The following is a 15890-nucleotide window of genomic DNA, read 5'->3' as shown; positions in this document are numbered from 1 at the left end:
TTGCATAAGGAAGAGTTGACTTGAGGGAAGATTTCACGTGAAATCGATAGCTCCCCGAGCAATTTGTGCAATCATAGGAGGCAAATTTCCTCGGGGATTGCTCGATTAGTCAGGCAATCGAATGGGTAAGAGGTAAGAGGTTCAAGGTTTACATATCAACAGACAGATGATTGACTAATGGATCTGCTCCGTGTGGAGCGATAAGCGACTCAACTCGGCGATAAGCAAGCGAATTCTCGCTCTCTCTCTCTCTTTCTTTCTCTGTCTTTGTTGTTTTTCCTCATTTTGAAATAATGCAATTTTGCACAATTTCGCAGAGGTTTCAAAATGGGTGGGGGTTAGCGTGTGGGTAGGAGGACACGGGCAACCTGATACTGATCCACCCCATGGGGTGCTTTGTAGGTTGGTTTTTCAGCTGCTCAGAGGCACTGAATTTGCATGTTTGAATTGAAATTCCTTTTTCAAGGTCAGTGGGTAAAAACAAGTTGCAAAAAAGTTCGCAAAGGGAAAGCAACCCTCGCAAGGGGTTGCTTTTGTGATTGTTGTTGTGTTTTGGCTTAGCTAACGCGGGCCCTCGAGCGGAAATGGTCAGAAATGACATGTGGCCAGCAATTTGCATACACCAGTCCACACACGCACATTTGGCATGCCCACACCAGGACCTCATCTCATCTGCAGCTCTCATCCTGGCAGCTGCTTCTATCCTGCTCCCGCTGCTTCGCGGGGCGTCCCTGATGGTGCGTGAGGCAGGCACGCGCAGAGCTAAAAAGCTGAACGGCAACTGTACTTCCAGTCGACTGCCCGGACTCTCTGAGGGTTGCAAACGGCCCAACACTTCCACGCCACCCAAGCGGCAATGAGCATAACTCCTGATTCTGATTCAGATTCTGGTTCGACTCGGCTCGGCTCTGCTCTGGGCGTCCTCAAATATTTATGGGAAATTTTCTGCACTGGCACTAAATTAAAATTCAATAAATCATAATTTGTTTTGACTTGTCTGCTAAAATTGCATTCGACTTCTTGCTTTCGCTCTCCTTGCGGCATAATCCTTCTCTCTTTTCATTGTTGCATTCGAGTGGCAGGCAAAAGTTTATTGAGTTTTCATTAGCGTCTGCGTTTTTGTTTAAGTTTTGGCTTTGCAGTTTGGCAATTATTCTCCACGGAGAAGAGAGGGCAGCCCGTCAGATGAAAAGAGAGAGCGAGTCTGCGAAAAGTTTTCCCGAAGAGGCGGACAAACTTTCAGTTGCCATTTTTCCGGTCGAAAGTTTTCACTAGTTTGATTAGATTCCTCCCGCTGTCCATTGCAGTTCACGCAGATCTGAAATATAGTTTAAGTTTAATGTTTTTGCGGAATCGCTTATTGCACTTTGTCTGGCAGGAAAATAAGGTAAGCTTTCCTTTATATGCACATACATATATTTACGTATCTTGACCCTATAGTTGTATACTTTATCTGTTGTTTAATCGGTCCTCTTCGATATACTTGGCTTTATTTTGTGGAGTTTCTCGTTCTTATTGAAATGTTGCTTCAGCAAATTCGAACCGCAATTTGGCACCCAGCTAACCTCACTTTGCCGCCTCCACGTAACCTCGAAGAGCATCGCTTTGGTTCGCTAATTAATTTCTGCGTGTGGCCAACGACTTGGCTTGCAGCTAATTGTTATTGTTTTAACTACCTTGAACGACGTCGAAGTGCCCCCACCTCCCGTCCGTCTGTCGTTCCCCCTTCACCCCTCTTCAAAAGAAGTGGTGCGCCATTTTGCGGTTTTTGAAAATTCAGTGAGCGTGTGTGCAGCAAGGCGAGAATTTGCGCTATAAACATAAAAATTAACGACTGACAAAAGGTTGTAAAAGACAAAGACTGAAGAGAGTTGGCCTGTGCAGTGGGAGTGGGAGTGTGGGAGCGAAGAGCGTAGTGGAGCTGCCCAATAGTTTGGCAGAGCATTAAAATCAGTTTTTATGACCCTGCCACACCCACTTCGTGGAACGTGCAGGCAGGCAGCCAAGCAGTTGATTAAAAATCAACATAATTCAACAGGAAATAAGGAAGAATGATATTTATACATATGTATGTATGCACATATATATATACATATATATGTACATATGTAAGTACTCGCAGGATGGTATTCCGCCGATTAGACAGCGGTAATATTTTCAAAAGTAGTATTTTTTCCTCTATATGTACATATTATATACATTTGTGTGTACATACACATGTAGATTCGAGTCTTTTGAGTAGCTTAAAGACAATGTTTTCATTTATTTAAACTTTATGTTACAAAGGAATGCAGTGCAAGAACCCTTCCCGGCATTCTACGACTAAAAATAACAAATATTTAAGCCACTGAAGGCTGGGCGGGGGTGCAAGTGGTACACAATGGTACACAACTCATTTGCGACAAGTCCATGGACAAGTCTCAAGTCTCATGTCTGGAGATTCGCTGGGAATTCGAGCGCGACGCCAGCATCCTAAGCCGCTTACTTCAAGTGCGCCGAACATTGAGCTACACAAATGCCGCACAATTGTCGCTGCCACTGCCACTGCGGCAAGTCCAACAAACGACCGACGATGACAGCGCGATTAACTCGCTGTAAGCCATAAACGCTTCTCCGAGCAACAATCCCCGTGCCTATCCCGACACTAATTTTGTATGCATGAGCAGAAATGAAAAGCGATGCAAAAAATTGAGAAAAATGGGAAGCCCGCAACGGAGACGGAGCCGTGGAAGAACTGTAATCGGCTGGGCGGACGGAGAGGCACTTAAAAAATCAAGTTAACGCGGCAGCCACACAAGGATCCTCCTGCCTCCTCCTCCTCCTAATCCTCACCCACCAGCCGCCGCCACTGGCTGCCTGCCACTGGCAACGTTTTAATCCATATTTCCTGCAGCTCCTGCTCACTCTACTCCTGTGCACGCTGTTCCTCTCCTGCCTGGCAGACAATTTTAAAAGATAATAGCATTTTTTCCCGTTCCTGCCCCTTCGCTTTGTGGCAGCGATGGGCATTAATGGCAACAACGAGACGCGTACAACAACTGCAACAAGGATTACCGGGAGCTACAAAGTTGCTTCTGCCCAGATCCGAGGCATCTGGCAGCTGCAGTTGTAGACGGACATGGATACGTACAAGGACCCTGGAACCGCGTCGAGTTATTGCAGCCACCAGCCCGAAACAGAAACCGAAACCAGCACGGAGCCACACCGACAGTGGAATCGGGAGCCACTACAGCAATTCACGCTTTTTGCGATGACAGGGGCAACGAAATTAGCATTTGACCATAAATTGGGCCATGCACTTGCACTTGGCCATGAGGAGTGGCCAGGAGAAGTGCAGTAGAAGGAGCAGCGCCAGATGCGCTTAAACAGTTCAAGCCGAGACTAATGGCCTTCGACGGGTCGAATTTGTATGGCTTTCACCTGACGATGAGGAAGGGAACAGGAGTATAACCCTTGATGAGCTTCGCCAGAGCGTTCCAGAAAGGGTGGGCACTGAGGTATTGGATAAACCTTGAATCCCACCATGTTACCACAGAACATGTTGGGGAACTTACTTAAAGATATTAGATGCCAGAGTCCTATAATCTTGATATCGCAACCTTGAATGACACCTAAAGCTAACGTTAACATTTCCAATCCTATTGCAATTTCCTCCCTCGTCTGGCACTAATGAAGTGTCAACAGAACATTGCAACCTTCCGAAACTCTTCCTCTCTTACCTTACGCACCTCCTAAACACTTGCAAATCAGTCTTTTAGCAAGGATTCGAGGTGCAGTCTATGCGCCGGGAGCGAATATTTCCATTTATTTCCACTCGATGGCCCGTGGCAACAGTGAACAAGAGACGAGAAGCGTTTCACACACGATTCAGTTGATTGACAGCGACCGACCCGTGCGATACGGAGTCCACGACTTGACCAGGTTAATGCCTGGGCGTCAACGGCATGACAACTGTTCATTTCACTTTAAATAGCTGGGACTTTGGGGTAGGGTCTGTAGTAGATAGAGGGAATGGGAATGGCCCACAACAAAAGACTGCGACCGCGACCAGCGTCGCGCCGGCGGCACGTAGAGCGAAAAGTTTCCAACAAGATAAGCAGATTTACTTAAACTTGCCCAAACTCAAAGTCAGGCATTCCCGACGTGCCTCTGTCTCTGTCCCAAGCCCAGTCCCTCTCCAAAAGCTCTTTTTCCGAGATACAGTCATGGATATAGAGGTTGCCTAGGGGTGCAGCAGTTTGTGCATTGCCTCGCTGAAATCCCAGTTATGCGTGCACCCAATAAAGGTTCGATTTGAATGGTGGAAAGTGGGAGAAATGTCTGGAGATTGTGAAAATGCATACAATGTCCTTTCGGAGGCGTTTCCCTAAGGCTGAATGGGATTTTAATGGGAATTGGACTGAAGATCCATCCATTTGTGTACTTCCTTTGGAAAGTGTGGAAAATTCATCTTATTCTCTCTTGCAATACGAATTTGTATTATTTAAGTAAATTCTTCTAAAATCGTTTTATAGTACGATTCTTTCCAAACCATCTTCAATTCGTTAGCTCAACTCCAGGCACTCTCCCATCACCTCACAACAATGAGTTTCTCGTTCATCGACAGGAAAACGTGTTTCCTCTTCCACCTGCCACTAGCGCCATCTAATCCCATTTGGCTCCTCGTTTGTTTCTTGTGTTCGCCGTAAGAGAGTTTTGTAATTACAACTGCATCTGATTAGCCCGAACTTTGCCACGTCTCGCTGTTGTCTAATGGAGTTGCAAGTTGCAGGCCGCACGGGTCGGGAGCGGCGTTGAAGGGGCAAGTCCTATGGCAGACCTCGAGCTGCTTATCAATGGATGCGTGCGGTTGGCTCCATTGGCGCAGGCAATGCTTTTAGTCACTGAGTGAATCACGACAGATACGGGGGAAGGGAACCTTGAGGAAGGAAGGGTGGAACTGAAGAGGGGGCTGAGGTGACAACACGTAAATGCAATCAGCATGTGCACACGTAGAGCGATACCCGAGCCGCAGACCTGCCTCAGCCCTAGACGCCGCCCCTGTCCCTACAACAATTTTCATTTCGGGGGGAAAACTTTTTGCCGTCGTTCACGTATGAGGTGCATGAGGCGTTGCTGGTGGGTGGATGTGGTTCTGTAGTGCTGTGTTCCAAGTGGATTAATCAGGGCATTTAGCGTTTGACGAGCACCGCTGACTGGCGCCAATCCCAAACCCGACCCGACCTGACCCGACAATTGTCACGTATCAGCGGGAAAACATTGTCCGTGAGAACAAAAAACAAATACGCAAAGCCGCAACAACGTTGAAATGATAACAAATCGATGAATAAAAGGACAAGCAACGCTCAGTTTAAGTTTTACTTTTAAATTCAACATCAGTCGAGCGCAGCAAATCAAAATAATTGCAAAAAGATACAAGATGTGGCCTACAAGGGAGAATATATGTACATATGTATGTGCATACAATGTACTTATCCCGATCCCCTGGCAGCTTATCGCTTTGCGATTTTAATAACAATTTCAAAAGATATTGCCCCGTTAAGACATCAGAGCCCGAGGGGGGCTTCAATGTTTGTCTTACCAGAGAGACTTATCAACGCTCCGCAGAGCAGCCAGAAACAATAAACCATTTGGCAATTGTCTCTGGATCCTGAACCCCGGTCGAACTCACGTCGTTTGAGGGGCATAAAGTAAAATAATAAAACATTTTAACTCGACATTTGATGGCTGTCTTTCCCCATTTTTATTTGTGCGGCATTGCGACCGGCAAATAAAAATAAAAGCAGAAACTGAAACTGAAACCGAAACTGAAACCCAAGGAGAGTCCTGTAAGACACCTTGGAGCGCTTTAATTTTTATGATGCAGCCACAAAGGAGCCAGAAATCGTAAATGCCAGCAAAATGACAGGAATCCAGCAGGATAACGAGCCAAAATTTATGCAATTAGAAATTAATATTATACAATTTGATCTCTCGCCTTATGGCCGGAACACGCGCATGGAGCGTCATAAATGTGTGTGGCAACTGCATGTTTATGCCACAATTTGAATGTTTATGCTACGGAGGCGTGACCCAGCAGCCTCCCGAGGAATCTGCCCTGCCTCTTGCTTCTGCGAATTTTAGTGCGCATTTCATCGAAAATTAATACTGTCACAATGAGTTGATGGCTGGATGGATTGGACCTCCTTTGTTCGGCTACAAATTTGGCTCGCTCTCTGAATGGATGATAACTTTTATTAATCATTTAATGCGGTGTCGTGACAGGAGCTGGGAGAGATGCAGGAGCTGAGCGTCTGCCGATAAGACTCCAGAAGGAAGAACGTGAGAATCTTCCAACTGTCCGCGAGTGTCCACGCGCAGGATTAGCAACCAGGGGAACTTTGTCTGAGGCTCGGATCTGAATAATACAAAGTCATTACAACGCAGCGCATTCATAATTAAACATATTTACACAAATCAACTCGAGCCCTGCCCTGCCTGAGGGTAGAGTCGGAGCAGAAGAGCAAGTGCAATGAGCGTGAGGAAAGTTTATCCTAATTAGTGCGGGAATGGGGCAGGAAAGACTACTGGATTACCCTGGATGGAGAATGAAAAGACAGAAAGAGAGAGACACAATAGATGCAAGACTGCAATAGATTTCTTAGCATCTTAGCGGAATAAAAGCAAACGGATCTGTAGAGGATCTTTATGTAGGTATTTTAAGACCGCCCAAAATAGATTTCTAATACTTTTACAAACTCTTTCCGTCTGAATTCAGCTCTCAACATCATTGAAGAAATTGAGGAACTTTGCGTGATTTTTGAGAAGTCTCATTCGCTCCACCCCTAACATAACTCCCCTCCAATAACCCCCTGGAATAAGCCCGTGGCTAATTACGAATTCAGGAAAAATGGGAGCTAAAAAAATACACAAAGAATCAATGGGTCGGACACCCCTCCGAGCAGGAAACTGAGGCTGATGCTGAAGCTAAACGGAAATCTAATAAATGGAACCAAAAATGTGCGTACATCAAGGAATACTTCGCGGGATTGGGGTTGGAGCAACACTCTGCATAGCTAAGTGAATTTGTAGCTGCATAAATCGAACTTTCACTTCGGCCTTTTCTTAGGAACAACCTTTCTTCCTTCCGTAGTCGTCGCTTGGATGGGCAGGACACGTAATGAGTAAAGCTGGACAAGGAACAGGAGCTGACTCCACCTCTGGGCGTTGGTTTTTTCTCTGGAATTAGCATAATTTCCTCAACAGTTTTCATTATGTCTGAATTTTAAGTAATTTTTTGTCATTCATGGCATATTTTTTCCTGCCCCGAGCTCTGGGAGTTGCTGGAGTTCCGTTCCGGGTTCTGTTCTACTTGGGACCATTGCAATTAAACGTGTAATTACTCGACTGCTTAAAAATGCGAGCGCACGAGGGTTTCCTCCACTTTTTCTGTTATTTTTTCCTGCCGCCCTCTCCTTTCTAATTGTTGTTATTCCATTTGTTCGCTTTTCACGGAAGTTTTAACTTGTTTTTATTTGATTTTCCCATTTACTTCGGTCTGAGTTATTAGCGAGCTCTCATTACAGTGGGAGACTCCTCTGTTTACTTGTTGTGACACTTTCAAGTGGAGCATAAAGGAGGTGGAACAGGGATCAGGGGTCAGGTCACGACAACAGAATTCTTTATTCGATTATTATTCTAGCTTAAACGACTGTCTCTCCGTCTGTACTTTTAAAGATTCCCCGTCTCATTGGACACTAATCTCTCAGATACGATACCCTTTCCAGCAGCTCTGAAGTCAGGAGTCAGGAAAGATGGACAGACTGCACTTAAGGACACTCAGGACACACTCGACGCAGACTTGCCGTCTGCCAGATGCGGCAGATACAAAGAATCCAGAGTCGAAACAAAAAGCGAAGGAAGCAACAAAAGATTCGATACAACAGAAATGATTTCCTCCGACGGAAGAGCGAAATTGGCAAAAACGCGAAAGGGAGACGCAGAGCGGAGTCTATTAGCGGACAAAGGACCCGCCGGCCGGATAGTTTTATGATTTTGATAGCATGTGACAACAGGATGCATGTCCTGGAAGGGGCTGCCGCCTGGAGGCCATCAGTTATAGCCAAAACATCCATTCGCGATGACTTTCCCATCACGAGTTTTATGTCTTTCCCATTTGCGATAGCCTAATGGACGCCAAGATACGATGCGAGGCAAATTAGATGTGAAGTGGGAGCATGGGGAGCACGGAAGACCGGAGAGTACCGGGAGTGGAAGGGCGGGCAATTAGCCTGGGCAATTGATGCTCATCCTTATCGGCGTATACGGAGGAGATTGAACTGCGCTGCGCTGCGCTGCGCTGGTAATCGTCTACAAAATTACAAGGGATTATCCCTCGGATGATGCTGTACGGCTCTGCTGTCCCGTAATTGGCTTTAAAGTTCTCAGACTGGAGCCGCAAACTTCTTAAGGACATGTACTCGCACTTCCTTCATGCGTGTGCGATTTGCATTCCCATCCCGCGTTGCCTGCTGGCAAATATCCTGTGTGTGAACGAGTCGTAAATCTTTTGTCGGTGCGTCTGCCACTCCGCTCCGCTCCTGGCTGGCTGGCTGTCTGCCCCATAAATCATATGCAGCCAAGTATCCGTAAGAGATGAGACACGAGCCAAGCAGATTCGAGCATTTTTACGCTCTTGACAGGCGGAAGTTCGTCCCAATCCGCCCCGCCCCGCCCGCAGCGGTCCACTCAGCTCTCGTCTGCTGGGAGCCACCAAACACTCTTCAAGTTTTCAAGTTTACCAACTGCTGTGTTAAAGGTTTCCAATTGGAAGAGCGGCTGGATGATTCTGGATGAAGCTACACAAAACTTGAACCGATTGCAGTTGTGCTTAAACCCTATACAGTCACTAAGCCCCGACACAAAAATAAAAATGGGAACTTCCTATACAAATAACGTTTGCGGGGAATTGATGAGTTCTCTCCACCACATAGATTATTCCATTGCACATTTCTGTTTTGGTTGTTTTGTCTCAAACACAATCTTATATTTACTTTTCATCTCCCGAAATATAAAGACAAATGGGGAGGGGGTAGATGGAATAAGGAGTATAAGGAACTACAACTAGTCGCAAGGCAACCCTTTCCCTTTCCGCGGGACGAAAAAAGCAATCTCAGCTCGGGGCCGGAGGGCAAAACTATCTTGGAGTGGCGCACCCAGGACGCATGCGGGACATACCCAGGAGACACTCTGCCAATTAACAGTTACATGTGTTTGAACGGAATAATTGGGTTGCGTGACGGCCAGGATAATGGCAGGAAGACAGAAGGATGGGGTAGAGCTAAATATTAAACAAATAGAGCGGCTCTAAAGTAAACTGAAAACAGAACAGAACATGCCGCATGGATAACCTATGCAATTATAGTGATTCCAGATAGTGCGTCATCGCCGTCATCGCTAAACATCGGGGAAGGGATCCATGGAGAACTACCTACCCATCATCATAATCATCAAAGTCTGCCGCAGGACAAAGGCGTTGCTAAAGTTATTAACGCGTCGTGTGGCGTCAATCAACTTGGGGGCTTCCCAGCTCTCAATTTGCATGTCCTCGTGGAAGGGAGGACACACCCCATTCGAATTCCAAACCCCAGACCATTCTTAGGGCTACATTTTTGGGCTGAAAAGAGCGGAAAACTTGAGGCTTAAGGCTGGTCCCGAAGTTTATGTTAATTTAATTGCAACACCAACCACATTAGAATAGTTGCACGTATCCTTATGAAGGATGAGCTGCGCAGGAAAGGGTTTCCCCCGGCGATTGATGCGTGTTTGCCTTTTGCGGCTGCCGAAGCCTGGGTGCCTGGCTGCCTGGATGCTGCTGCCGTTGCCATTGACAAATGCCGAGACAGGGTATCGTATCCTTAATTAAGTTCCCTGCCAGGGACTCTTAATTGCGTTAACTGGTGTGTTTGCTCGCGACAGAAGTGTGCTATGTGCGAACATCATCCATCGATAGTTCCACATTTGATATGCCATCAAGAGGCCACACACATCAAAGGCAGACCTTTCACAGCCATCATCAAATTTAAATTACGTTTACTCTTCAGTCTCACATGCAGTGACGGGTCTTGGGAGGTTGAAGCGTCTGGGGTTTATTTCTGAGGTGTTTTCAAGATGATAAAGCAGCGATGCTTTTGAGGGCTTTATAATTAAGACTTGTTTCGAGCTCAAGACAGAATCGATTGCAAATTGATTTCTCTGTTATTTTAGAAGAGAGACTAGTCCTAGATTTGAGTACCTTGGACACTCTTTTTGTTGGCCTTGCCCATCGTCTACTTATCAGAGGATCTCAAAAGCATTCAAACCCGTGATGGAGAAATGAGAATATCTCTCCCTCTTCTGGAGTCCAGCAAATGTTTATTTATGGCATCGCAGTTTGTATTTATGGCCGAATCATGATGACAAATGTCAGATGTGGCAAACACTTGAAATGGACACCACTCCTCCGTCCCATCCCAGAAGGAGTCACCCTCAAAGCACTTGGTTCAGTGTTGCGGAAACATTTTGCAAATATTCCTCGGCGAGCCGAATCGGGAATAGGAAATATTTATGGCTCGCTCAGCACATTACACACCTAATTTCTATATTAGTTTTTCCTGGGATGGACAGTGTCCATACATATGTACGAGTAGATTCGATAGACGCAGTAGACAAAGTGCTGAGCCTGAATATTTATACAGCTTGATTGGATTTTCGTCACGCCCTCGGACAGAGCCCTGGCCATTTGTCAGGAGTGGAGCGGAGGATGTCTGGCCATATTTTGATGGTTTCATTTTTGTTTTTATGGCTGCCTCATTAGGATCCATCGCATCTTTGTTGCTTCCTTTGTTTGCAAAGGGTTTAAGCCCAACAAATGACTGCAATTCGTGAGCAGGATCCTTGTCCCCAGCCTCTCTGCTGTTCCCCAATGTTGGTTCGGGGAAGATATCGCTGATGATTTAATCGTGCGTAAATAATAGTTATAAATATCCTTTGTCCATTATTGGTTCCGGCATCTATCGCGAAACGATTGAGCGGATCCGAACGGCTGCTTAAAAGTTTCCATTTAGCGAAGCTTTCATTGAAAACTCATAATTTTGATTTACGGATGGGCTGGGGGACAGCTGTTGGTATTTTAACAATAGATGAGCCATACACCCCAGTGACTCATCCCTCATCCCTCATTCGCATCTTCATCAGTGGGTTCTGTTCTGGGCATCGCATGTATCGCATTAGCACCTCATTTGGATGCTGGGCAAAGAATTTAGGGGGGAACTGCCGGGCTGGACATGCTCTAAGGCCAGGGGGATACTTTAAAGTGGGATATCCTTGGTGGGAAGACAGCTTCCAGTGCACTCGATTTGCATTTTCATGTGTCGGGAATCGCTTGATTTATGTGGCTGAATAAAGTAGAACTGCTCCTGATCTGGGCGCATAAATTGAAGCTAACCAAATAATTCCCAGTTCCCAGGAGACATCCCCTTTCCCCACCTCCTTCTCCTGCCCCTTCTCCGCTCTAAACTCCAAACAAACGCAATTGAAGCCATGAATTGCAAATGAATTAATTTTCGGGAACAAAGGCGCTCAAAAGTTGAAATTGAATTTGTTGCTCATTAAAACGAGAGCACCACTTGCAGGAGCCACGGAGCGACAGAGAAGGAGGCGCATCCACTGGGTGGGTGTGGGTGGATTGTAGATTCAACCTGGAAAACCACTTAGCCACACACGCCGGCGCCAACACATGGCCAAACCGCACAACATGTTATGGCCACAATTAAGGCCATCAGTTCAGAGGGAAGACATATGCAAATGGGCCGAAACGAAAACCCCTTTCTGCCATATATCATCTATGGTCGGGCCCCGGGGATGGGAACGGGGCTCCATGCTGTGTCATCATTTTTACTAGATCTAGAACCATCCCCGCCCGAGAACAGCTCCCCATGAATTTTAATTACGGCGTTGATATTTCAATTTCAATTTAAATATTGTGAGCTCAGTTAATTTCATTAATAAATATTTATGGTGGTTCGGCGCTTAGCGTCGCAGTTGAAGAACCCCTTCTGCAAAATGGGAAAGGGTCCGGTCTGCTCTGTCTCCGGCCATGAGGCCATCGCTCTTAGCCAACTGTCAATCGACGAGAGAAGCAGACCTCAACATGGCTAAGCGAAATTACGTGCTCCCTTTTACACGGGGACACACATGGTTCAGGACAAGGACATGCCACTCGTTAGCCGGTCAATTGATTGATGGCCACATTGAGGAATGTCGTAGCAGACAATGGCCTGGATCGGAATCAGAGTCGGCATCAGGATGAGGACACCGCATTGAAAAGCACTTATCGCACCTCCATCCTGGCAACTCCTTCTATGACAGTTGAAATTAAATCAGCGCTGATTTCAGTTGGGACTTTAAATGAGACTGCCGCATCTCTCCTCTCGAACTACAGCTCCATCCACCAATGCTCTAATCCCTTCCAGAAGTACAGTCGGTCCTGGCACATGGCTCCTGTCGGACAGCTAAGCCCTTTGGCAACTCGGGAGATTAACTCAAATTTGTGGCGGCACAATAAATTTCACGACTCGGCATTAAAAATTAAGCGCCGCCACAGAAAAACGAAAGGCAGTTGACTTTGTTGCTGGCATCTCTTCTGCACCAGTAAACTAATTACACTGATCAGCATGGATTCGCCGAATATTACAGTCAGAACTCAGTGGAATTTCAAAATATGATATCCACATACTAAACACCAAACTCTTTTAATGCATCTGAGTTCTCTGTAGTTCTCTCTTTTCTGGCGTTGCTTTCCCATCACTTTCATGCGCTGTGGAAACCCTTGCAGAACAGTGTAACACTCGTTCGTGACTCTTTCGCGTTGGATTCTTCCGCCCCAATAAATTTCACCTGAGTCGGCGTTGTCACGCCTCTGCATATGTCTCTCCCGCAGCCATCCTTCGTTGCTGCCTTAATTTATGTGAGCGAAAGTATCTATGCATCTACCTCCGCGTGTGTAAGCATGGAAGCATGTATCTGTGTGTGGTCTTTCGAAAACTTGCAGGTTGTCTGGTCGAATTTGTACAGTTGAGAATTCACAGTCAAAGGAACGCAGCCCAGGGCTTAGTGAGGACGAACATTCTCGCGAAGCGAACGGAAGAAAGAACGGATTCCCACGACAGGAGAGGGGATGCATGGGCGCAAGATGAGGGAAATCTAATAAAAAATCCATTTGCCAGGCGTCGCTTTCTCCCTTTCCCTTTACCTTTTTGTTCCTATTTTTTTTTTTTGGGGTAAATGTGGCTATTTTTCACTCATATTTCAGTGGGAATGGAATTACAAAACAAATTACAGAATCCCAAATACAAAATACAAAATAAGAGGCATATTTCTCACTTTTATGATGTTTACTGGACACGCCCCCTGCCAACCCCTGCTTCTGGTGACCTTTCACCCTTATTAGAGCAGCGGGACAGCGCAGCCTTTGCCTACGCGATGTATTTTTTTTTTAATTTTGAATTTCGAATGGAAATTTACATAATTTATGGGCAGCAACAAAAGTCACACACAGATACGGGACCCTGAAGCAGGAGCAGTGGCCGTAGCATATGCCAGGACCACATTTTTTTCATTAAAAATATGTTTATAATTTACGATTTTTTAAACCTCGCGACAACAAATGAGACGCAAATTATTTTCGGTTCATTTGGAGTCGACTTGGTCCTTGATTTGGTCAGACTCGCGCCTCATTAAGAGCTCATTAAAGTCTCGAGTGAGAGAGTCGAGGAGACCGCAACGCCAGTTATTCCTGAGCATTTTAACACGTTTTTAATTTTAATGCATTTTATGGCCCCCCTTAACGATGTCTTCGCCAGAGCCAGAGTCCCCTCCCCGTCAATGGATGCTCCCGCTGGCTGACTTTCACTTGTTGACTGCTGCTCCGCGGCATCCTCGTCAACGTCACCGCACATCAGGACATCAGCACGTCAAACTTCATTAGGAAGGGAAAGTGGGAAGGATGTGTCTGAGGATGGTGGTCTGAGGTCGGAAACAGAGGGTGAGGCGAGGGTTGGTTGCTGCTGCTGTTCATTGTTTTTATGGTTTGCGCTAATTAGTTACGAAGTCATAGAATTTTACAGGAATCGCTCTCGAGGACTGACAAAGAAGTTATCGTCATGTTGCCTGTAATCCTCCCCTGGTCTGGTCTGGTCTGAGGCAGTCATCATTTGTGGTTTACGCCGTCGGCAGAGAGGAGGAAAGCAATACGTTTATTCCAACAATTTGTATAAACTCTCGCCACAAATTAATCAGAAGGGAACCATCTCCAGGAAACTGACCACTTGACCAAGCCCGCAGACGGACTATACAGAGGTCTCTGGAACGCAACGAATCCCAGCCAAAACCGAGAACCCAGAATCCAGAATGCAACCAATTACAGAGCAACCCATTTTACAAAGTGATAGACCAGGATCCAAGATGGGCCCGCTCCGAGAAAGACGTTCGGCGAGTCCATAAATTTGTGGGCGACACGGACATAATTATGCAGACAGGCGGTCTTAAGGGGTTATGGAAAAGAGAAGAGTTACCCCTGGAATCCTGCATTTTAAATTGAAATAAATAAAAGGATACGCCTATAAGATACCCACTACTCGGGACCCGCTGGAAAATAAAATGGAGCTGCAGCTCCAATTAATTTTGCTGCTCGTGTGGTAGATTTATCGATTCGATTCTTGCTAAAGAGTATATCTAACAGTTACAGGTGATCAGACTGGCAGACTCACTCGAATTTGAGTATACCCTTTCGATGCTACGTGTACCGGGTATAAATAGCACGCCCCGCTGTTATAAATCAAAGTCAGTGGGCTTTGTGTTGGATTTGCCGAAAGGAATTTGTAGACATTAAGAAAGTCCAACTTCAACATTAACTCCTTCTCCCAATCGTAGTCTTGTCTTCCTGTTGCTTGCATTCTGTGGAATGGTGGCTTTCAGGCATTTGAATAAAGTTGGACCTTGTTTGGGGAAAGTGTCGCTGACATGTTAAGGCTTCTCCCAGATTTATGGCCCTGGCCAAGAAAAGGAAGGACCTAGAAAGGCGGAGGAGGAGTGACAGCTGGAGGTGGAGGCGTATGTCCTGAGCCAATTTAAAAATTGAATTTCAAATCCTCCTGCTCCGCTGCCGGCTAATCATGCATCAGATTGGTTTTGTTCGACACATGTGTGCGGTTGTTAGATCTCTTATCGTGGCGAAATTTTGACACATGCCACACCAAATTCCATTCTCCATTGTCTCCGGCACTCTCCGAGGGGCCTAATGCGATTATTTGCTGTGTTTTTGCCCCAAATTCTGCAAAGCAAAGGAAAGCCATTTGCCAGCAGCGCTGATTAAATTGGATTGTAGATGCTCATAACTGTCACACATGGCTCCGTGCTCTGTCGACACCAAACCACCCAAACACAAAACGAACAAAAACATGAAAACAAAAAAAGAAAAGTGAAAAGGCTGAGAAGACTAGTCGATGAATGGAATACCCTTGCAATTCTAGGTCTACTTTCCATAGTTTGTATACACACGAACAGATACTTCAACCATTCAGCCTCGATAGATTTCCCATTCGACCCCTTGCTACATGGCAAAACAATAGTCCCCTTTGGACAGGGTGTTTAGCAAAATTCAGCGTAGTTTTTTCAATAAACCCATCAAAAGGTACGAGTGCTGATGCTTTTGAGCCCTCACCCCTGGCATTGTCCGTGCCGTTGGCCCTGCAAATACGCCTGGCCCTGTGCCCATGAGGATGTCCTCCAGGCAACTCATCGTAAACACAATTTGATTTATGGACAATGTGGAAATTGAAAATTGTCGCATGGTCACTTTAATTTCTGAGTTA

This window comes from Drosophila subobscura, chromosome O (assembly GCF_008121235.1).
Source record: "Drosophila subobscura isolate 14011-0131.10 chromosome O, UCBerk_Dsub_1.0, whole genome shotgun sequence".
Classification (NCBI taxonomy): Eukaryota; Metazoa; Arthropoda; class Insecta; order Diptera; family Drosophilidae; genus Drosophila; species Drosophila subobscura.
This window is presented reverse-complemented; position numbering follows the sequence as displayed.